The sequence below is a fragment of the Chiloscyllium plagiosum genome, chromosome 36 (assembly GCF_004010195.1).
Source record: "Chiloscyllium plagiosum isolate BGI_BamShark_2017 chromosome 36, ASM401019v2, whole genome shotgun sequence".
Lineage (NCBI taxonomy): Eukaryota > Metazoa > Chordata > Chondrichthyes > Orectolobiformes > Hemiscylliidae > Chiloscyllium > Chiloscyllium plagiosum.
This window is the reverse complement of record NC_057745.1, coordinates 27,305,526-27,330,795: the sequence shown is the minus strand read 5'-3', so window position 1 is coordinate 27,330,795 and position 25,270 is coordinate 27,305,526. Positions and strand designations below refer to the sequence as shown.

Below are 25,270 nucleotides of genomic sequence, written 5' to 3'. Positions count from 1 at the left end.
CATATGCCTTCCTCACCGCAGTATTTACCTGGGTGGCAACTTTCAGAGGTCTGTGTACATGGACACCAAGATCCCTCTGCTCATCCACACTACCAAGTATCCGACCATTAGCCCAGTACCCCATCTTTTTGTTATTCTTCCCAAAGTGAATCACCTCACACTTAGCTACATTGTATTCCATTTGCCACCTTTCTGCCCAGCTCTGCAGCTTCTCTATATCCTGCTGTAACCTGCCACATCCTTCCTCACTGTCTACCACTCCTCTGACTTTCGTATCATCCGCAAACTTGCTTACCCAACCTTCTAACCCCTCTTCCAGGTCATTTATAAAAATGACAAACAGCAATGGTCCCAAAACAGATCCTTGCGGAACACCGCTAGTGACGGCACTCCATGAAGAAACTTTGCCATCAACTACTACCCTCTGTCTTCTTCCATCCAGCCAATTCCTAATCCAAACCTCCAACTCACCCTCAATGCCATATCTCCGTATTTTCTGCAGTAGCCTACCATGGGGAACCTTATCAAACGCCTTACTAAAATCCATATATACCACATCTACCGCTTTCCCCTCATCAACCTCCTTCGTCACCTTTTCAAAGAATTCAATAAGGTTTGTGAGGCACGACTTGCCCTTCACAAAACCATGCTGACTATCCTTGATCACATTATTCCTATCCAGATGTTCATAAATCCTATCCCTTACAATTCTCTCTTAAGATTTTGCCCACAACAGAAGTGAGACTCACTGGCCTATAGTTACTAGGGTTATCCCTACTCCCTTTCTTGAACAAGGGAACCACATTTGCTATTCTCCAGTCTTCTGGCACTACTCCTGTAGACATCGAGGACATAAAAATCAAGGCCAATGGCTCTGCAATCTCTTCCCTTGCTTCCCAGAGAATCCTAGGATAAATGCCATCAGGCCCAGGGGACTTATCTATTTTCACCCTTTCCAGAATTTCCAACACCTCTTCTCTACATACCTCAAAGCCATCCATTCTACTTAATTGTGACTCAGTACTCACATTGACAACAATGTCCTGTTCCTGATTGAATACTGACGAAAAGTATTCATTCAGTGTCTCCCCAATCTCTTCCGCCTCCACACGCAACTTCCCACTACTATCCTTGGCTGGACCTATTCCTACCCTAGTCATTCTTTTATTCCTGTCATACCTATAGAAAGCCTTAGGGTTTTCCCTAATCCTACCAACTAAGGCCCTTTCATGTCCCCTCCTTGCTGCTCTTAGCTCTCTCTTCAGGTCCTTCCTGGCTACCTTATAACTCTCAATCGCCCCAATTGAACCTTCACACCTCATCTTTACATCGGCCGCCCTCTTCCATTTAACAAGGGAAACCAATTCTTTATTAAACCACGGCTCCCTCACACGACCCTTTCCTCCCTGCCTGACGGGTACATACTTATCAAGGACACTCAATAGTTGCTCCTTGAACAAGCTTGATCCAGGTGAGATCTGATTTCAACAGCCTGGTCCCAGTCCTGCCTGCACCCCACCTTCAGTCGATGGGTGTACAAATGATCAGGAACTGGTCCCCTCTCAATCTTGTCTTCCAGCCAATTCCAGCTCCTTTCGTGTTGCCCTGCCTGAAATCAGTCGCTTCAACATTCACCAGGCAATCTGTGCCTTTGCAGTCTGGATATTTCAGCTGTCACCAGCTAACCTTATCCCAACATCGCGACAACCTTTATCTATGAAAACCAGAACATTCGCCATGCAGCAAAAGCAATTCAGTGCAACAAAGTGCTTGGAGGCACTTTGACTTGATTAAAAACGGCATGTATTATTGCACTATTTTCTAATCTTATACACTCACATCTTATTAGTTTATTTTGACTGCCAGTGTACTGTAGGCTGCACCTACACAAATAACCAGGCTTCCAAAGATGTCACGCTAGCAATGGTTTGGGTAGCCTGTTTAAATTTTCCACTCCCTGCAGAAACAGGGATTTGATACGATGATAAATGCAAAAACACAATGAGACATTAAAACGTATTTCACAATATGATTACACTTTTGGGAAATAAGCAAATGATTTGAACCCATTCCATGGGATTTAATATAAGGCAAATGAACTGAAACCCAAATTTTCACTGATAAGAGTCATTGAGTCAGTCATAGAGTCATATAAGAAACAGCCTCTTCTCTCTAACCAGACCACATTGACCATATCCCAAACTAAGCTGGCCCATCTGCCTGTGCTTGGTCCATATCCATCCAAATAATACTTATTTGTGTACTTAGCAAATGTCTTTTAAACATTCAAACTGTACCTGCATCCACCACTTCCTCTGGAAGTTCATTCCACACTCGAACCACTCTCATTGTAAAAAAATCACCTCTCATGTCTTTTTAAAATCTTTCTCCTCTCACCTTAAAAATATGTCCTTTAGTTTTGAACTCCCACATCGTGGGGTAAAGACCCTTACTATTCACCTGATCTATGCCCCGCATGATTTTTGTAAACCTCTATAAGGTCAACCTTCAACCTTCTATGCTGTAGTGAAAAAGGTGTCAACTTATCCAGTCTATTTTTTAAAATCAAACCCTCCATTCCTGGGAACATCCTGAAACTGCTCCAGCTTAATAATAGCCTTCCTATAACAGGATGACCAGGACCGGACACAGTATTCCAGAAGAGGTTTCACCAATATCCTGTACAACTCAACATGACGTCCCAACTCCTGTACTCAAAGGACTGAGAAGTGAAGCAAGTGTGCTAAATACCTTCTTAACCACCCTGTCTACATGTGACACAAGCTTCATAGAACTATGTACCTGAAACCAAGGTCGCTCTGTTCTACATTATGCAAGGCCCTACTTTTAATTGTGTAAATCCTGTCTTATTTGTTTTACCAAAATGCAGATTGTGTTACTAACACTGTTTACTGGTAGTATTGGGTTCCTCATCTATGCTGGTATGAGGCCAATGGGTCCATTTGAAGTTGTTGCCATGTTCATTTAATTCTCTTCACTGGGCATCCTGTCTCACAGCCCACGTCTTGGCTCAAGATTCAGGGCCTCTTTGAGCTGCTCATAGATTGCAATTCTTCAAAAAGAAAATCTATCACATTCCTGCATTATTGGTGTTCCTGGAGCGATGGAAGAGATGAGCCAAATGCTTACCTATCCGTGCCATGGAGATGGATTTAAATGTGTTTGAAAATATCCACAAGGGCACACATTATGGTGCTGAATAAACCAAAGCTACTACTGATAAAGTACTGGATCGCATTTGGTGTCAACACAGTAATAATCCAGTTAATCTGTACCCCCAGTGAGTTGAAATAGTGCCATGTGGTTTGGATTAAGAATGTTTTAACTGTTTACATGGCATTTTTCCGTCTGAGTAGAAATAACATGTTAACCAATTCACCAGAAGCAGGCTACTCTGATCTAACAGCTGAAAAGACGGAACCTCTTGCATATATCAAGCAGAAGGGCAGCGATGTCATGGGAACCCTAGCACTTCCAACCTCTTTACCAAGTTGCACAGCAGCCTGACGTGCACATTTTTATGTCATTACTTCATGGGCTCTGTCAAAATCCTGGAACTCCCTTTCTTGATCCCACTATGGGAGCACAGAGACCGCAGTGGGAACGAAGAAAACCCAACAATAGTATTTTCAGGGCAGATAGAGCTGAGTAATCCATTTCAATGCTGCCAGTGATACCCACATCCTAAGAACAAATTTGCAAAAATAAATTAACACTTTGCTTGCTTTGCCCCTCAGTTCTGTGATCTACAGTTTTTTTTTGTCATTAAATGTGTGAGTGAGCTCACTTTCTGGTGGGACTCATGACTCATGTCAGAGTTCCTCACTTGTAGACACTTCCTTTTCTCGCACAAATCTCTGAAGGAAGATAATGATCAGCTAGTTTAAGAGCCCCTCTCTGACCCCATCATGACAATCAGATAATTCCATGGAAATCTCAAATCAACATATCACTGGTGTTTACTTCCAAAAATATCTCATTACCGCACCGACACTTCACAGCATGAATGTAAAGGGAAAACAAAATTTCAAAATTATGCGTAAGGCTCAGGATCCAACTATCAAGCAACAGTTTAACAGATCATATCCTGGTTACCTGGCTAAGGGATCAGATAGCTCAGTTGGTTGGAAGACTGGTTTGTGATGTTGAGTGATGTCAACAACACTGGTTCAATTTCAGTACTGGCTGAGGTTACCATAAAGGGCTATCCTCATCACCCAAGGACTGGTGACCCAGTCATCTCTATCTAGCGCAGAGTGGGCTATGATGACTTGCTTCTTCACCTTCCATAGAAAAAAGTGCGATAGTTACAACTAAATCAGCAATGGAACATTTGTTCAGCTCAGTCCATGAGAAAGACATGATTCTGCTCATCAGACACCTAGGTATATTAACTCAAACCAAGTCACTCCTTGCAAAGTTTATAACAACACTGGAACCTCAAACATTTTCCCAAAAGTCAAATACCTCATTGAAGTCAATTAAATGTGAGCTTCTTGACTTTTCATCATTAATTGTCACAAGTGACCTAAAAACAAGTAAGACTGCAAAACGTATTTTATTAAATAGGTTCCACTAGTACCAGCTTTCAGCTTCAGGAGTGAATAAAGTGTCTGCCTGATTTTGATCAATTTAGTCTCAGAACTGTTCATTTGTGTAAATTTTCTGAATGGAGATTGGTGTTAACTGACATGGAAATCTGTGAGTGAATTGTGAGTAACTTCAACTGGAGATCTTCGTGCAAACTGGAGTTTTCTGTTGTGCCATAATAAGAACTTTTATTTTCTCACTAATGTGCTGGTGTTACTTTAGTGCCAATTAAGGACTGGTTGATAGCTTCTAATGTAGACTGGTGTGATTTTCTCAGTGGATGGAATGGTTTCTATCCCTGTTGGTTGTTGAAGTAAATGTTGCTTTTCTGTGATTGTGTAAAAAACAGCAACAGCCACATCAGATTAACCTGGCTTCCCCTTTCCAGTCACAATGAATTCGGTCAAAATCAAAATCAGGAAACGTGTAAGGCAGCCTGCTGACCTGCTACTGTGTGTTTTATGTTAACGTACAAAGTCATGTTGTGATTTGGAGATGCCGGTCTTGGACTGGGGTGGACAAAGTTAAAAATCACACAACACCGGGTTATAGTCCAACGGGTTTAATTGGAAGCACTAGTTTTCGGAGCGACGCTCCTTCATCAGGTGGTTGTGCTCAGAAGGAGCGTCGCTCCGAAAGCTAGTGCTTCCAATTAAACCTGTTCGTCTGTAACCTGGTGTTGTGTGATTTTTAACTAAAGTCATGCTGGGAATCCAGAGGAGCTGATCTGCTTGGTTGTGGGAACTGCAGGTTGGGAGTGCAACACCAAAGTGCTTATGCTTCCCAGTGAAGGGGACTGAGGAGCAGCATCCTTCTGGAAGACCCCTGACCACTGAAAACAGCATTGACTAGGTCTGTATCATGTCTGGCATGGGGAAAGCTTTAAATAATTTAAGATAGTGGGTACTAACCTGTCATCTACCCTAAAGGAGCAGCAGCACTGAACCACCGTTCCGACATCCAGTCCGTATATTTGAGCTATCCTCCCATGCTAAGAGTTTCACCACAGTGAATTGGCAAAGGGTGTGAAAATCATTGCCACTTCGGGGAATATGACATCACCACTCACAACAAAAACAGAAATTGCTGAAGAAACTCAGCAATGGGAAACTAACTGCTTTTTCTCCATGAGGCGAGTCAGTGACACTTTTGCCATTCATGCACATACTGTGAATAGTGAGAAATTCAAACACGGCTGTCAATCATGCAGTACCAGACATGGTGTTACACTGGACGGCAATGCCTTCCTCTCAGTTTCCGGAAAGTCACATGCCTTCATTAGGATGGTTTTACAAGTATGAATAGACAAGTAGATTGAGTTTTCCCCAGGACATCTGTCCATGGTTTGTAGCTAATTTGGACTTTAATTACATCTGTCATAATTTCTAGCCTAGGTGATAGCAGCAGGAAATTCTCATGAGCATAGGTATCTGCGGTATAGTAATCTTACAACACAGAAAGAGAACCTGCTAGCCCATTGTATCTTTGAAAGACTAGTCCAATATAATCCCACTTTCCTGGGCTGTCCTGTAATATGTTGAAAGTGCAATGACCTTCAATTGGGAAGCAACACAGGAAGGGACATTCATAGCTTCTTTAAAATGTTACTGAAATCTGCAATTATTTTCAACAATGTTTGAAAGGGACTTTTAAGAATTTTCTTACAGTGATCAATTATATCTTTCTTGAGTAATAAGAAGTACTGGTGCATGAGAACAAGTTCCCCTCCAAGCCACTCACCATCCTGACTTGGAAATATATCGCCATTCCTTCAGTGTCGCTGGCTCAAAATCCTGCAATTTGCTCCCTCATGTAGGTCCACCTACAGCACATAGATCAGACAATTCAAGATCGTAACTCACCATCAGCTTCCCAGGAGAAAGTGAGGACTGCAGATGCTGGAGATCAGAGCAAGGAATGTAAATGCTGGCCAGCTAGTAATGCCCATGTCACATGAGTGAATTTTAAACAAAGTGATCTTGCAACTCTTGATTCAGTAGAGAGGAAGTTTCCATTGTCAGATGAAACTAGGACAAGAGGGCATAGCCTCAAAATTAGGGCGAGCAGATTTAGGACTGAATTGAGAAGGAACTTTTTCACCCGAAGGATTGTGAATCTGTGGAATTCCCTGCCCAGTGAAGTAGCTACTTCAGTAAGCATTTTAAAGCTAAGATAGATATTGTTCTAGTTGACAACAAACTGCCATTCCTAGATGTCACAGTCGAGCAAACAGCCAATGGGGAACTTCAAACCAGCATCTACAGGAAAACAACACATACAGACCAAATATTGAACTACAGAAGCAATCATCCCAACATCCACAAACGAAGCTACACCAGAACATTATTCCAATGAACCACCACACACTGCAGCACAGAGGACCTACAGAAGCAATCATCCCAACATCCACAAACGAAGCTACAGCAGAACATTATTCCTGAGACACCACACACTGCAGCACAGAGGAACTGCACAGAGCAGAGAAAAATCACTTATACAGTCTATTCAAAAAGAATGGGTTCCCAATGAACACAGTCCGTAGATTTCTCAGCAACAAATCCAAACAAGTAGACAAAACGCATCCAGAAACCTTAGCCACTCTCCCCTACATCAAAGACATCTCGGAAATGACTGCCAGAATACTCAGACCCCTTGGCATCATGATAGCCCATAAACCCATCAACACACTAAAACAGCAGCTAATGAACTTGAAAGACCCTATACAGACAACAAGCAAAACTAATGTCATTTACAAAATACCTTTCAAGAGCTGTAACAAACACTACATTGGACAGGGAGAAAACTAGCCACTAGGATACATGAACATCAACCAGCCACAAAACGACATAACCCTTTCTCACTAGTATCCTTACATACAAAGGAGGAAGGACACCACTTTGACTGGGACAAGGCAGAAAACTAGCCACTAGGATACATGAATATCAACTAGCCACAAAACGACATAACCCTTTCTCACTAGTATCCTTACATACAAAGGAGGAAGGACACCACTTTGACTGGGACAACACATCCATTCTAGGACAAGCCAAACAGAGACACACATGAGAATTCCTAGAAGCATGGCATTCCAACCGGAACTCTATCAACAAACATATCAAGTTAGACCCCATCTACCACTCCCTGAGGAAAATAACAGGAAATGACATCACCATTGGAAATGGCATCACCACAGGAAAGACATCACCAACCCAAAGAACCCCAAACATATAAATAGAAAGCAGGAATCATTAGCAGTGCTTCGTCCGGAGGCTCACTGAACATGTTACCTTGTATGTTGGCGAAATGTCTGAAAATGATCCTTCCAGCTCAGCGAGCAATCCTACATCCATAACCTCAATCTGAGCTACAAATCCTTTCAAAACCAGTGAATACGAACTGCAGCTGAGGTGAGAGTAAGGAAGACATGTTTACAAAGATCTTTGTGCGTATGCTATAAGTAAACAGGACAGAAAGCCAAAAATATGGATAGAACAAGAATTAGAAATTGGACAATTTTACTTTAGTTTTGTGAGAGCTGACCAGAGCATTCCATAGGGTTTATTAAAGAAGGCAGAGACAGGAATTTCTGGGTAATATGTGTCTTCAATATGTGAATCTAACTACAGAGGTTCTGCAAGAGTAACCCTTTCAGTTGAGTACCATCTCTGAAGATGTTGAATATGAATTCTGGTGAATGGACTCAAGGTGTATCAAGTAAGTGGGAAAGTATGCATTTCCAGAAACCAGAAATTGAGTGAGAGAACTTTGGACTTACACATAATGCTACAAGTGTCCAAGGTGTGATCTTGTAGTTGTTTTTTTTTAGATTACATTACAGTGTGGAAACAGGCCCTTCGGCCCAATAAGTCCACACCGACCCGCCGAAGCGCAACCCACCCATTCCCCTACATTTACCCCTTACCTAACACTACGGGCAATTTAGCATGGTCAATTCACCTGGCCTGCACATCTTTGGATTGTGGGAGGAAACCGGAGCACCCGGAGGAAACCCACGCAGACACGGGGAGAATGTGCAAACTCCACACAGTCAGTCGCCTGAGGCGGGGATTGAACCCGGGTCTCAGGCGCTGTGGGGCAGCAGTGCTAGTAAGACGCATTCTCATTATACTATTTCATTGAAATTAATCTTTTTTTTTTACTTGAAGTACCATTCATAGTATGAGTCTACCTTCTACGCATGGATTTCCAAGGTTCATGACAGCAGCTCACCGCCACCTTCTCAGGCTAAACTAGGGACAGGCGATAAATGTTGGCCCAGCTAGTGACACCCACATCCCACAATTGCATAAAACCCAAATTGCCTGTTAGTACATATATAGTTTGTGTTGATTCTGATTTCTTACATGAGATCAGATGTTATTAGGCATTTCTTAATTTGGGGAAGATTTGGTAAATTTGGTTATTTTGGCTCATGGCTCTCCCATGAGAATCATAACAAAAAAAAATTGAATCTACTTTCATTGCCATTTTAGGTGTCCCAGATCCGATTAGTGAGTTAAATGAAAAAAAAAATTTCCTACTTACCCTCCTGACGGTTGAGTTTTCACTTCATTATTATTATTGGTTGATGCATTTCCCAGAGTTCAGTGAGGGAAGGAAGCTCTTGTTGAGCTGTGTGGGTGTTGAATTTTGCTGGAATGAGCTGTGCGTTCAGGCAGAGTCCTGTCAGCCTATTCAGAGGGCATGGTTGACCAGCTCTTGGCCAACAATTGTGAACTCTGCAGCTGCTGCTATTCACTGCCTCAGTAAACAGCCACATCAAAAGAGTTAACTTGCATTACCAAGAGTTATATTGGAATTAATCTGTTTTCTGTCATTAACACTTAGATACAAAGGGATGCAAGATTCTGGAGAGTCACACAAAAGCACAAATATTAATAAAACTAAAACAGTGATATTAATTCTTTTAATATCAAATTAATGCACTATATTCATATGTGTGGATCTGGTGTCTTTTAAATTCACTCATAGGGTGTGAGCATCGCTGGCTGGCCAGCACTATTTATTACCCGTTCCTAGTTGCACTTGATCATTTGGTGGTGCTGCAGTCCAATGTGCTGTGGGTTGACCCACAATGCCTTAGGGAGGGACTTCCAGGATTTTGACTCAGCCAACATTGAAGGAACAGTGACATATTTCCAAGTCAGGATGGTGAGTGGCTTGGAGACGAGCATGAAAGTGGTGGTGTTCCCATGTATCTGCTCCCTTGTCTTTCTAGATGGAAGTGGTCATGAGTTTGCAAGGTGCTCTCTGAGGATCTTTGGTGAATTTCTGCAGTGCATCTTGTAGATCACACACACTGCTGCTACCGAGCATCGGTGGTGGAGGGAGTGGTTGCTTGTGGATGTGGTGCCAGTCAAGTGGGCTGCTTTGTCCAAGATAGTGATTAACCATTTGAGTATTGTTGGAGCTGCACACATTCAGGCAAGTGGTGAGTATTCCACCACACTTCTGATTTGTGCCTTGTAGATAGTAGACATGCTTTGGGGAAACTAGAAGTGGGTGACTTACTGTAGAATTCTTAGTCTCTGACCTGCTCTTGTAGCCACAGTATTTATATGGCTGGTCTAGTTCTTTTTTCTTTTTAATGGAAACCTCCAGGATATGGATGGTGGGAGATCAATTGTATTAATCCCATTCAGTGTCAAGCGGCAGTTGCTAGATTCTCTCTTGTTGAACATTAGGTCAAAGTAGATTTGAAAGAAGGTTTTCAAAGCAAAAGGAGAGGCAAATGAGAATTAGGAAAGAGTTCTAAAATTTAGGGTTTGGCAGCTGAGAGTGGTTATCACAAAGGATGTGGCAGGTGGACAAGAGACCAGACTTAAAGGAAGATTGGGACTTTAGAAGGTTGTTAAAAGTCAACTGCTTTGAATGTACATGCTTGCACATTGAAGGTGACATTCCCAATTCATTACCAAGGTTTGCAACTGGTCAGTGGTTGGTTAAGCATCCAGTTGAAACCCTGGCTGTCACCACATCATCTGTAAGACAGCACGTCAGTGGGGAGGAGACAGCATAGATGACCAGAACAAGAAGTTGGAAGAAAATGAGAGCATTTTGTGTCAGTTTGCATCAGTGGCAATATCAGTGCAATATGAAAAAATAACAAGCATAGCGTTGGTGATGTGCTTTATCAAAACTGCTGTAAATTAATTTGAGAAAAAGGAAATTTAACCTGTGTAACATTCAGGTAGAATGTCTCAGTTCGCACTGAATGGTTTCAAACAGGCGCTGAGTCCACTCAATGGGAAATGCCTGTCATGCTGTTTCCATACAATTTTTCAAAGTTATCCAAGAGACATCATTGTGCATTGCCATCTGCAGGTTTGGATGCTTGCAGTGGTGCATGTTGGGAAAGTGCTTTGTTTCTGTGGACTTTAGAATTAGAAGAATTAGAGTTGTGTTTGTTATCACATGGGCACAAATATTGGGATACAAGGGTACAGCGAAAAGTGTACAAAGTCGCTAATTCCAGGCGCCATCTTAGGTATAAAGATACTTCGGTACAAAATCTCAGGTATAAATTAGAAAAATAAAGAAATAAAGGTAAAAGTTCAGCAGTATAGTCTTAAAGATGTAAAGAAGAGAGTTCATGCTGGGCATCCCACCTTGAGGCCAGGGGTCCATTGAGTCTTACTGAGGAATGGAATAAGTAGAGAGAAAAACAGGAAAAGAAAAACAAACGTGAAGAGAGGAAAAAGAAGAAAAGACGCAGATGGAGTGGACAAGCTCCAGCAAAGTGATCAGGGTGACTAACATCTAAAAGGAGAGTTTACTGAACAGAATACAACAGTCTAAAGCTGCAGGGAAATGGTGAACTGTCCTATTTGTAACTAACGTCCTGTTTGATGGCTCCTGGTGACGGTAGTTTTTTTTTAGAAATGAGAATTTAACCTTAGTCACTCCAGTGTAGCCTTGTTCCAGGTCACTATTCGAACATAAGAACTTGCATTTATATGGCACCTTCTACAACTTTGGGCCAATCGCAAAGCACTTTACAACCAATCAAGTACTTCTTTCAAAGAGTGTTGTCACTATTGTGAAGCTACAAAGGCAGTAAAAAAATTTCACACAGTAAGCTCTCACAAACAGCACTCCGATTATAGTCAGAATATCCACTTTGTATGTATTATCCAAGAGATAACTATTAACCAGGGCACCAGGGAATACTCCCCTTCTCTTTGTATAGGGCTATATCAATATTTGTGATGCATACCAAAGATATGGTGAAAGACTCTCTATCCACCTTTTCAACAAGCGAGCTTGATTTACTGGGCAGTGTCAATGGTAAAATATCCTGTTGTATCCTGTTGAATCTCTCCTATCTGGGCAGCCTTGAATTTAAGAAAGTGCCCCTTTATTTCCTGGCTTTTTAATGCAAGAACAATTTGCATTTATGCTTTTAACGTAGTGAAATACCCCATTGTGCTTCATAGAAGTGTTACCAAATTGACCCTGAGCCACACAAGCAAATATAATGCTCAGGGAACTAAGTTTAACAAGCATCTGCAAGAGTAGAAAGAGGCAGAGAGTTTGAGGAATCAATTTCATAACCTTGTGCTGGGACCCCATTGAAATATTAAGATCGGGGAACCACAAGAGGGCAGAATTGGTGGAGCACAGATACCTCAGAGGGTTGTAGAACTGGAGGAGACTACAGAGTTGAGGAGCGGTGAGGGCCATGGAAGAACTTCACAATAAAGACGAATATTTTAACGATGTAATAAAGCAAAGAACTGCAGATGCTGGAAATCTAAAACAAAGTCAGAAATTGCTGGAGATGCTCAGCAGCTCTGGCAGCATCTGTGGAAAGAAAGCCGAGTTAATGTCTCGCGTCCAGTGACCCTTCTTCAGAATTACTAGTAACTGAAGATGGGGGCACAGGGGGAAAAGGAGTGAGCAGATAGGCAGAGAGGAAGCTCAGAAAGGGAAATAATGACAGTTGGGGGGGACAAAGGGATGGATGATAGAATGCCAAGGTGAAATGAAAGCTGCTAATGGAAACCTTAACTAAGTGAAAATGAGTAGACTGTGCTGAAAGCAGCTCAAGTGATGACAGGGTGTGGGGATTGGGGAAAGGACAGAGTGGAAGGTGTTCAGGCTCTACAAAATTATGGAACTTGATTTTACGAACTGAGGGCTGCAGGGTCCCCAAATGGAAAATGAGATGCTGTTCTTCTCTTGTGCTGAACCTTTTTAAAATGTAGGTGTTACTGGACTGGGAGCAGCCATAGGACAGCAGTCACCCAATGGCGCTTGTCTTTGTGTTATGCCAGTGATGGTCAATTTACCCACCAAAACTGCAAGAAAGATTTCATTTGAAAGTAAACCGAAAGAGGTATTGCTATGGATTAGGCCAGACCACTCAAAACTTTCTCAAGCAGGCAGCCCTGATAATAACTTTGCAATTTGTTTCGGTAAGTGTGCAGTAAACATTACCCGAAGTAATGTTGACTACTAGATTTTAAAACAGACAAAATGTTATTCACAAAATTACACAATGAAACACAAAGAACAGAATAAAGAACCCGTACAGGACTCAGTCTATCCAAACCAGACTTAATTATGCTGTTCTCAATATACACAACAGTCCCAACAAGAAAACCCCTGAGAAACCATGCTTACAGGTTGACATTAGAAAAAGAGAGAGAGAGTTTATTTTCACACAGCTCACTGTTGAACTCCCAACCAGTTTTGGACTGGATTAAACTGCTCTGCTCAGCTAGAGAGCTGACCACTCTCCTTTCATTATACAGGTCACTTCTAAAACATGACCACTTTGGCCTGAGTCTCATCTGTTTACATATAAACAAAATCCTTTTCATCTATGTACCAAACCAGACTGATCGGAGCCCGGCCTGGTTTATTGCCCCTCTGAAAAAATCATGGACAGAGTATTCTTCAACCAAGGAACAGCTTTTAGAAAATAAAGGGCCTAGCTTTGTGACAGCATGATTGAAAAAACAAATTGGTGGACTGCGAGAAGCATGAATATTGTAGTTGCTCCTATGTTGCGGACATTCTTGTATAATTTTTATGGGTTTTGCATTTCATAATCATAAGATTTTTATTTTGGAATTATTTCAAAACTCTTGTAGTCCAAAAAACGCAAAGAAGTAGAGTTTTTTAAAAGTGAAGTTTGTATAGGAGAGACCTCAAGCAATAATTGCATAAGCTCATGAATAGTAAAGGTTTGACAAAATACGGGCCAAGCGCAGGCAGGTTGGACTAGTTTACTTTGGGAACATGGTCAGCATGGACCTGTTGGACTGAAGGGTCTGTTTCAGTGTTGTATGACTCTATGATGTGGCTGTAAGAGATGAACATGTACACGAAGCAGAGTTAGTGTCAGGAACGTTGCAGGGGGAGCAACTGGCATTACTTTGGTTTCCTTCACATGTTGTCAAGAGGACGATTGTGGCTTTTATCTACAAATTTGCTTTATCCAGTTGCAGCTCGGAACATGCTGAGGTAATTGCAGCTGTGCGTATATTGTGACAAACAGCTGAAATGGTAGAATTTGTTCCCCCTATTTCCAACAACCGCACCTCCCTCCCCCGATCACAACCAATATTTTCAGGAAACAGGTATCATTCAGTAATTAAAATGGAAAATGAAGGAGCCAGTTACTGAGATTTTCTTGAATAAAGGGAAGAGGAATTTTATTGCCTATTAATTCTAACGGAAAAACAACATTATAATCAAACTGCACCAGAGGTAATGAATATAGAAGAGAGTATTAGTACAGGCAAGAGAATAATGGTTTTGCAGTTTAAACGGTCTCAAAGATTTTGAGTTGTTATAATCTGAGACCACAGTTTTATTTATTCACTCATAGGATGTAGGTGTCCCTGGCTGGGCCAGAATTTATTGCTGAGCCCTAACTGGCCCTTGATCTGAATGACTTACCACGGCCATTTCAAAGAGCAGCTTAGAGTCAACCACATTGGGGCTTTGGGACTTCAAGCCAGATTGACTAAGGATGACAGATTTCCTTCCCTAAAAGGCATTAGTGAATCAGGTGACCTTTACAACCATTGACAATGCTTGCGTGATTGCCGTTAGGGCAGAATTTACTTCTGAATTCTTTAATTGACTTCAATTTGACCATCGCTCATGGCAGGATTTGAAATCCTGTCCCCAGAAGGATTGTTGGATAACTAGACCATTGACATTATCATGATAAAGGATTCCTGCCCGAAATGTCGACTCTCCTGCTCCACGGATGCTGCATGACCTGCTATGTTTTTCCTTTACCACGCACTCTTGAATATTATGACACCACTGCTTCCCCCAGCTCATGGCTTATTGAATGGTATCCTCAGTAGTGGAAACATTTACAGACATCGCTGTGTTCTTCAGTAAATGATTGTTTCATCAATTGGGTTCTTCACTTGCTGTTTTTCAAGATGATTAGAGAAATTGGCAGTGAAAAAGAGAGAGAGAGAACTCCAGTTCCTGCTTGCAAATCTATATTTTCTTTTCTGTACTGTTAAAAGCAGTTTTGAAATATAGTTCAGTGTTATCATGAAGCTAGGATATGTAATTGAATGTCATTTGGCATAGATTTGAGTTCTTGGAGACCTGGGTTGAATGTGTGGGTTTGGAGTTGACACTTGGCACTTGAGGGAAAGAAAATGCAATACCATAATTCAACATGAGAGGGATTTACCCAGAATTTCTAGGGAATTACCCAGAGGGCTCAGGGAAAGAACGTTCCAGATTCAGTGAGTCTCCTGGGGAGTCATTCAAGAGAGAAGTGTGTATCAAGCTCCAAAATGCTGCCAAGACTTTCAATAGACTAACATGATCAGCACCTTTCCTGAGAAAAGGAGTTTAATGAAATGATCTGAAAATAAATTATTAGAAGTCCCGGACCAAAGTGGGGGAACACAGTCTGTGGAAGAGAAGTTTTTTTTAAGTTTAAATGGAAAGAGAAAAATGAACTCAAGTGGCAATAGAGCACGGGAAGGAAACTTAATCAGGAATATCATAATAATTAAGAAAAGAGTTATCTGCAGTTCCTCCAGCATATGAGTTGAACTTTTAATCATTTCAATCCCATCAAACAAACAGAAAAAACCTCTCTCTTCTTGGAAATGAGCTGGGCTGAGTCTTGCTAGATGTGCAGTACACAGTGTACTTAGAATTACAGCAATGAGTCTCTCCAGTAGAGATTCACACAGATGATCCCTGGAATGGTAGGCCTAACATGCGATGAATGGCTGAGGATCCTGGAATTGTATTCATTTGACTTTAGAAGGTTGAATGGAGATCTGATAGAAACTTACAAGATAATGCATTGCTTAGAAAGGGTGGACACTGGTAAGTTGCAAAAACAATGACTGCAGATGCTGGAAACCAGATTCTGGATCAGTGGTGCTGGAAGAGCACAGCAGTTCAGGCAGCATCCAACGAGCAGCAAAATCGACAGCAGCAAAAGCCCTTTTTATTCCTGATGAAGGGCTTTTGCCCGAAACGTCGATTTTGCTGCTCGTCGGATGCTGCCTGAATTGCTGTGCTCTTCCAGCACCACTGATCCAGAAACTGGTAAGTTGTTTCCATTAGGTGGAGAGACTAGGACCAGTGGGCACAGCCTCAAAATTAGAGGGGGTCAATTTAGAATGGAAATGAGGAGACATTTCTTCAGCCAGAGAGTGGTGGGCCTGTGGAATTCATTGTCATGGAGAGCAGTGGAGGCCGGAACTTTAAATGTCTCCAAGGCAAAGATTGATAAATTCTTGATCTCGCAAGGAATTAAGGGGTATGGGGGAGAGTGTGGGTAAGTGAAGTTGAAATGGCTATCAGCCATGATTAAATGGTGGAGTAGATTCAATGGGCCGTGGAAGCTGTACCAGGGTAGATTGATTCATAATACAGGTTTGCTTCCTGTGTGACCAGGTTTTAGATTCATGTTTGCTCAAAAAACATTTCAATCTATGAAATGTCCTGGGTATAAGAATCGGATAATGGTAAATTACCAGGTTTTACTATTGGCTATCACTGGTGATTTATGACACATAAATTCAGGATCACTTTAGATGCCCCAAGTATATCACCCTTTGCTGCAGATGTGCAGGAGGTTGAGTAGTTATAGCATTGTTTTCATTAGAAAAAAGGAGATTGAGGGGGGGACCTGATTGAGGTCTACAAAATCATGAAGGGTATAGACAGGGTCGATAGAGATAAGCTTTTTCCCAGGGTGAAGGATTCAATAATGAGAGGTCATGTTTTCAAGGTGAAGAGGGTGGTAGGTGCCTGGAACGTGTTTCCAGCAGAGGTGGTAGAGGCAGGCATGGTTGAATCATTTAAGATGCGCCTGGACAGATACATGAGTAGGTGGGGAGCAGAGAGATACAGATCCTAGGAATTGGGCGACGGGTTTAGACAGTAGATTTGGATCGGCTCAGGCTTGGAGGGCCGAAGGGCCTGTTCCAGGGCTGTAAATTTTTTTTGTTCTTCTTTGTTTGAACAATTTGCAAAGAAAAAGAAAGTGACTCTTCATTCTTTGTGTTGCCAATTTTCCAGGATTGCCCGGAAGCCTCCAGGAATCAGCAATAAACAGGCAAACAAAACTGCAGCATTCCAAAACGTGTTTCCTTTAAATACTTGGACCTTCAGAGTTGAAGTGTGAACCGATGTCAGCAGCAAAGGATGTATCCATGATGTTTTCCAGATGAATGTGTATTCTAAGTGATTGCAGTTATTAGGAAAGCATAATGAAGCTTCAGCCCTTCCGGCCAGAAAAGAGAAGATTGAGGGGTGACCTGGTAGACGTCTGAAAATTATGTAATGAGTCGCTGTGCGTTAGACAGTCCAAAATCAAATTAAATTCAACAGCAAAATTGGGAAAAAATTCTTTACCCAGAGGATGGTTAGCATCACAGAATTGTTACAATGCAGGGGAAACCGTTCAATCACTGTATCTATACTCGATCTCTTGGGTTTTTCGACTTAGCGCCATTCTCCTGCCGTTTTCCCATAACCCCATAACATTGTTTATGTTTAAATAACCATCCAATGCCCTTTTGAATGCCTCAGTTTAAACTTCCTCCACCACATATCCAGGCACTGCATTCCAAACCCTAACTCCTTGCTGTGTGAAAAAATATTTTCTCATGTCACATTTGCTACGTTTGCAAACCACTTTAAATCTGTGGCTTCTTGTTTTTGTACCTTTCATGAATGGTAACAGCTTCTCCCTATCTGCTCGGTTCAGACCCTTGTGATTTTGAAAACTTCTACCGAATCTCTTTCTAGCCTTCCCAGCAAGGAAAAGCGCCCTGACTTCTCCAATCTTTCCTCATTGCTGAAGATGCTCACCTCTGGAACCATTCCTGAAACCCTTTTCTAAATTTGCTGTCCTGAACATTCATATCCTTCCAAAGGGTGGCACCCATAACTATACACTACCACAAGGAATCATTGGGGAAATGACATTGATACCTTTAAAGGGAAGCTAAACAAGTACATGGGGGAGAAGGAAAAAGAAAGATTCGTTAGTGGGAATAAATAAAATAGGTTGAGAGGAGACTTGTGTGGTACATGAACACCAGTGTGGACCGGCTGGGCTGAATGGCCTCTTCCAGTGCTGTAAATGCTGTGTAATTCAGCAATAAGCTGTAGAAATTATTAGTGAGTGATGTTTTTACAATTATTTATCTGGCAGTCCTGGGAAAGTGCTCACCCACCAAGAGATTGCCAGATGCACAGAGCTTGTAGGTGAAACATACTGACAATACGGTTGGAAACTCCCTCCCTCTGAGTGCATCTGACGACTCAGCATACAAAAGAGCACTGCAGCAAAGTATGTTTGGTCTGTTGAGAGAACGCTTTCAGTCTCCATTGTATAACTTCATTGGTACAGAGCTACCTATTATGACTGACGTCAGCACTGGCTTAGAGCTAGCATTTCCATCTCCGAGTCAGATAGTCATGGGTTCAAGCCACATTCCAGAGAACTGTTTAGGCTGACAGTTTATTACAGTACATTCAGAAGTTAAGGACAAGAAAACTGCAGATGCTGGAATCCCAAGGAGACAGGCAGGAGGCTGGAAGAATATAGCAAGCCAGGTAGCATCAGGGGAAGGAGAAGTCGACGTTTCGGGTGTAACCTTTCTTCAGGACTAAAGAAGGGTTACTCCCAAAACATTAACTTCTCCACCTCCTAATGCTGCCTGGCTTGCTGTATTCTTCCAGCCTCCTGCCTGTCTACTGTACATTCAGAGGTACCATCCTTCAGATGAGATGCCAAATCAAGCCCTCAGCTTCATTCTGAGATGATCCCACAGCACCATACAAAGGAATGGATGCTGGATCTTCCCGATGTCCTGGTCAATACTTACTCTTCATCTGTATCATTGAACGCATTAACTGATCATGTATCTCATCAATGTTCTTGAGAGTTAACTGTGCATTAACTGACTGCCTTGATTTCCTATATTTGGCAGTGATTATCCCTCAAATGTACTTCATCAGCTATGCTCTGCTTTGTGTCATGTATGGTACAAGATAAATGTAGTCCTGATCTTTGCCTAAAACCGTAAAGCATTTAGCTTTTCTTATCTTCACTCACCACCCTTTTATGGCATGATATTTAACATATGGCCCTCACACGGGCGAGGATTCTAAAATCCTGCTCCCTGAAAACATCATTTGGTGCTCTGGTCGTTAGCAATTCCATAATCATTGGGAAAGATTGTTTCATTGAAGCTTTGAAATTTGAAGGTTGAATCTTTATACCATCAGCAAACTCTTGGCCTCAGCTGGCTTAAGGAACTTAAATGTTTTGCTGAGGCACAGAGAAAAGGCAATGTGTAATGCACACTCACACAGCATGAGAAAGCAGAAAGTAATTATAACTGTCTGGTTAACCAATTGTTCTAAAAATTGCAACTTTTTCATCTTTGCTTAGACTTTTCCCTGTGTGCAACAGCATGAGGATCTGCAGAAAGTCAATCTTGGGAGCCATGTAATTCAAGATAGGAAGAAATACAGAGCTGTCCAGGAAAGGTTAGTAACAGGAAATATTTCCTACTATTGCTCTTGCACTGCATCGTTTCTCATTGGTTTCACTGATGGTTGTAAATGGAACTGTGTGTTAGTTTCTGCATGCTTGCCTAGAACAGGGTGTTTAATCTGATCTCAAAGCTTATGCTATATCCCCTAACAAAACCTGGGTATGGTGTTGAAGAATCCAATTTATTACAACTAACTATTATGCAAAAAAAAATTACATTCTTCAGACACATAAGTGTCTGGGCTAAAACAACTCTTCCAGGTTACAACATGGCAACATACTTCCAATAGAGTGTCACGCTTCAAGTGATCCCTGGGTAACATGGAGTGTGAGATCTTTATACCTACCCTCACTTCATATGCTTTGCTGCAGTGGTGATATCATGAATATCTATCATAGAATTCAGGCAGACACGAGGAGGAAGTGGAAACTACACACAGACAGTCACCCAAGGCAGGAATCGAACCTGGGTCCCTGGTGTTGTGAGGCAGCAGTGCCAACCATTGAGCCACTGTGCCACTCTTAATGCCCCCTAAAAGCATACTGATTAAGAGATGTAACATAATATGTACACTTGCATCTGCACATCACCATTCCTCTGGTCACTGTTAATAGCAACAGCCTAGAAATTGATACTGTTGAGCAAAAGGAGGCATAGCACTCTCATATATCTGTCATTTTTGTGGGGATGGTATCTCAATTAAAGTAAGTGGGTTAACATGAGAATTAAGCCCCTTATGGTATTAGTAATGATTTCTGTGTTAAATTACATTCGTTGAAACAAGAAATGCAGCAATTTATCAGTCAGCACACTGGGTTAGAACCACAAAGCACAGCACCATTTCTGGGCTAGGAGTAAAATCTCTTGCGGCGCCAAATTAACAAGTTCACTGATGCTGCTCAGGACAAAGGCATTTAGGAGTGATCAAAGGCTGCAAATCTTAGATGAAAATGGGACTGCAGGCCCCCCTCACCTCACTCCTGCATGGTGGCTGACCGAAGAACAAAATCAATCAATCAGTAAATCAAGACATGTTTTTCAATGAGCTCTGCGCGTTGAGAGGGAAGGAAGAAATGTGAAGCGAGATTTACCTGTAGCTGGCACGAAGATTCCTGACTCTCTACCCATCTTAATCGTTTCAAAGAGCAGCTTGACTGGTTGTGGATGGGGCAGAGAATGATACGATGCTTTCGACTCATTTCGGGGAGGCGTTGCTGCTGGGTGGGCGCTAGGGGGTTGGGGGTTGAGGGGTGAAGAGAGTGGAATTACCCACAGTATTTTTTTTTATCCCTTCCCAACTTTGCTCTTTAAAACCTCCCAAGGGTTTGCGAAGCTAAAAATCGTCGCGTCGCCAACAAAGTGGGGCGGACTTGATGGACTATCTCACAGGAGGCATTTAGTTAAGCCTCATTTGTGTGCTCGACTCTTAGCCAACCTAAACCTATCATTATCTGATTGGATTCATACAAGCAGAAACAGCCTGGTTAATAGACTCTAAAAAGCAACAAGTTCCAATCTGTATTTTTTGCTGTAAACCAACAATGGAGTGCATTGACACTGGTTTGTTTATTTTTGATTTCTAGAAGACACAGTTTATTCTTTCTACTGGATCTGACACGAGGACATGGGAATGAATCCCAGTTTTGGATCCCTTCCAGTGCATCATTGCTGGTCTCCGCTCGTCCCCAAAATCAGCTTTTTTTTGCACACAAAACCACACTTCATTGTTTCTGAGGGCCGTGACAATTCCATTTTTGTCTTCAAGTTGACATTTTCCCTTGTGAAAATGAAAAGGCTAATGACGCAGAAAATGCCTCAAAATTGGCACAAGCTGGGAAGTTGCGTGACCTTTTCCCCAGTGTCACGATGTGCGTTTGTTTTTAATCAGAAAACGAACTGGAGCAGCAAGGGATTGTGGCAAAATTCTGGGATGCTGTATCGACAGCAAATCATTTTAATTGTCCAAATAAGGCATTCAATTTTCCCCATCAATCCACAATAGTACAGAAAGCCAAGGGCTGCTTGAAAAAGCCAGTGAATGGGTTGGGTTATCCCCCTGCCCCCCCCCACCACCCGAGGCAATAGTCAAATAAAACCCATTAAATAGACTTGGCCACCCAGGAAGCTAAGTCTTCCAGGACTCAAAAGCTTGCAGTATAGCAATACAGGCCAGGAAATTGTCAGCAATTGCACCATGTTCCCATCTAATGGATTGTGATTTTCTATGTATGTTATATATACACTTAAAATATTTCATGGGTAATATTTCTGCTCTTACAACATACAAAATAGGACTCTCCCCAAAATGTGACCACTCCCCACCCCCCCAACCACATCTGTGTAGGAAAAGAAGCTGCATTCATGTAGCGCCCTGCACAACCTCAGGCCATTCCAAAGCTGCTCATAACAAATGAAATAATTCTTTGAAGGGTGGACATTGTTTTAATGCAGGAAACATGGCAGCTAAGATCCACTCAGCAAACATCCAGAGTCACCAGTCTCGACAATGACCAGATCATCTTTGGCACTGATGATCGAGGGCTAAGTATTGGAGAGGACTGCAGCAATAACTCTTCTTTGAAACAATGCCCCATGTGATCTTCCATATCCACAGAAGCAGGTCGATGTAGCACCAGTTTAATGTCTTACTTGTGCGACACACCTCTGACATGTCAGACTTAGCTGCTGTGCTGGAATGAGTCTTGGTGATCCAGTCTAGTAACTCAAAGGCACAAGTATTGTCCGCTGAGCCACCGCTAGCACTAACTACCAGAAACAGCCCTCTGGATTTGTCCTTGTATCTTCAGAAATTAAAGTTTAACCGCAACTTTGCTGGGAGAGGCACCCAGAAGAAACAACATGTGGGCCAATGTAAACAAATAATGGTGTGTAAGATCATTGCTGTTTTCAGTACCAAAACACATGTTTAGGCCTATTCCTGGGATGTAAATCGACATCGCTTTCTTTAGCTAATGAATACAAGCACTAGAATGAGGGATTGTTCAACTTCTCAGCTCAGAAAAATATGTTTCGGGTTATTCTTGCCTCTGAGGTCAGCGCGAGCAGCATACCCTGGGTTCAAGACAGTGATATGGGCCACATTACCAAGAAGATGTATGAGACTTTCAGATCCACAAGGGCCCCACCTGGTGACTGACAAACAGAAAGGTTTGCACATTTCAAAATGAGAATATCCTATGCTACCACATTCCTTACTTGACACATAAGCCAAACCCATTTTTCAAAACATCAAATATTGATTGAAATCCAGAATGTAAGTGTTTTGTTTTATATTTCCTTTTGCGTGCACACACTCACATGCACTCACACACATACGCACACACTCTCACATGCATACACGCATGCACATGTGCACACACACACAAACACACATGCACACATACACGTGCACACAACACACATGCACTCACACATACACACACTCTCACATGCATACACACATGCACATGTACATACACACACACACACATGCACGTGTACATAGACACACACGCACACACATACCCACACCACGAATGCACAGGGCATTTTGAGAGAAGATGTTTTGTGATTAATTCTGCAGGAATATTCTCAAATCCAAGTTGGCAGTCCGAATCAAGACACTGAAACAAGGCAGTACACTGATGAACATTGTCTCAATATTTATTTACTTGATACTTTTATTAATCTCTCCAGTTGTTCAACATCCTTTAGAACCATTATGGCTGTACGTAAATAAAACCTCTTCTAATTTTCATGGATACCATCAGTTTGTCCTTGGCTTTAAATATAGTGGCCTGGATCACAAAGAAAAATGAAGGTATGTTAAAGCTTTATAAATAACTGGTTAGGCCTCACTTGGGTTTTTGCATCCAATTCTGGGTACCATCCTTTGGGAAAGATGTTAAATCCTGGGACAAAGGCTGCAGAGGATCATACCTTGGATCAGGGACTTAGAGTCATAGAGATGTACAGCATGGAAACAGACCCTTCAGTCCAATCCGTCCATGCCGACCAGATATCCCAACCCAATCTAGTCCCACCTGCTAGCATCTGGCCCACATCCCTCCAAACCCTTCTTAGTCATAAACCCATCCAGATGCCTTTTAAACATTGTAATTGTACCAGCCTCCACCACTTCCTCTGGCAGCTCTTTCAATACACGTACCACCCTCTGTGTAAAAAGCTTGCCCCTTAGTTTCCTTTTAAATTGTTCCCCTTTCACCTTAAACCTATGCCTGCTGGTTTTGGAATCCCCTACCCTGGGGAAAAGATCTTGTTTATTCATCGTGACCACACCCCTCATGATTTTATGAACCTCTATAAGGTCACCCCTCAGCCTGCGACTCTCCAGGGGAAATAGCCCCAGCCTATTTGGCCTCTCCCTACATCTCAAACCTTCCAGCCCCCGCAATATCCTTGTAAATCTTTTTTGAACCTTTTCAAGTTTCACCACATCTTTCCTGTAGCAGGGAGACCAGAATTGGACTCACTATTCCAAAACAGTCTCACCAATGTCCTGTATAACGAAAAATGACCTCCCAACAACTCTGCTCAATGCACTGATGAATAAAGGCAAGTGTACCAAACACCTCCTTCACTGCCCACCTCCCTGACACACACACAAATACACAAACGCAAGCACACGCACACCACACACAAATATACAAGCACACACATACAAACATACAAACAAACACACAACATACAAATGTACAAATGCACATACATAAATACATACAACAGACAAACGGAACATACACACAAACACACACACAAATGCGCACACGTATACACACACACACATGCAAACACGCACACGCATGCACACACACAATGCAAGAGGATCCATGAGCCAACATTGGGAAAACGGCTTCCCTGGGCAAATTGGTTGTGGGCACTCCCCAGGACAGAGAAAGCCCTTTGGAAAAGCACAGCCAGGAAGCAGATGAATGCTCGGGGTTGTCTGGCGCTGATTCCAGGTCAGGGGTTTCCAAGTGGGAGGACTTAACAAGTGTGTAGTCTCCATTGGAGTGGAGGCTGGGGTTGAACAGACTTGTTGTTGAAATAGAGGTCCTATGGGAAACTTCAGTACAGAGATTGAAGAAGCTGGGTTTGCTCTCCATGGAGCAGGGAAGCTTAAGCAAAAATGAGGAGAGGGACTTCGGCTGATTAAAGGAGGAGAAAATGTTTTTATTGGCAAGAGGCTGACAAACACTGACATAGGTTTATGATATAAACCAGCAAGAAGTGAAGGAGATAATTTTACTCAGCGAGTTATTACGATTGGGAATAGTGGAGGTCAGTTAGCTCAGTTGGCTGGACAGATGGTTGCAGTGCAGGAGCTCTCCTTCTCAATCTCCCCCCCCTCCCCCCACCCCACCTGTGGTGTGGTGACCCTCAGATTAAACCACCACCCCTTATGAGGGATCAGCCCTGTGGTCTGGTAGGACTGCAGTGACTTTACCTTTATGACCTAAAATGCACTGTCTGAATGGATGATGGAAACAGACTCAACAGTAACTTTCAAAAGGGAAAGGTGTTTGGAAAACAAATGTTTACAGAGCTACTGAGAAAGAACTAATTGGAAAAATAAACCCAAGAACTGCAGATGCTGG

General features: G+C 42.2%; 1 long non-coding RNA gene across 3 annotated transcripts in view; it reads left to right on the top strand.

Moving 5' to 3' along the window:
* LOC122541065 overlaps nucleotides 1-25,270 on the top strand; it is a 341,169-nt gene that overhangs the window by 243,055 nt on the left and 72,844 nt on the right. For all 3 annotated transcript variants that reach the window (XR_006309508.1, XR_006309507.1, XR_006309509.1), the window contains one exon: nucleotides 19,547-19,644. This is a non-coding gene — a long non-coding RNA (uncharacterized LOC122541065). The remainder of the gene's footprint in view (nucleotides 1-19,546; nucleotides 19,645-25,270) is intronic.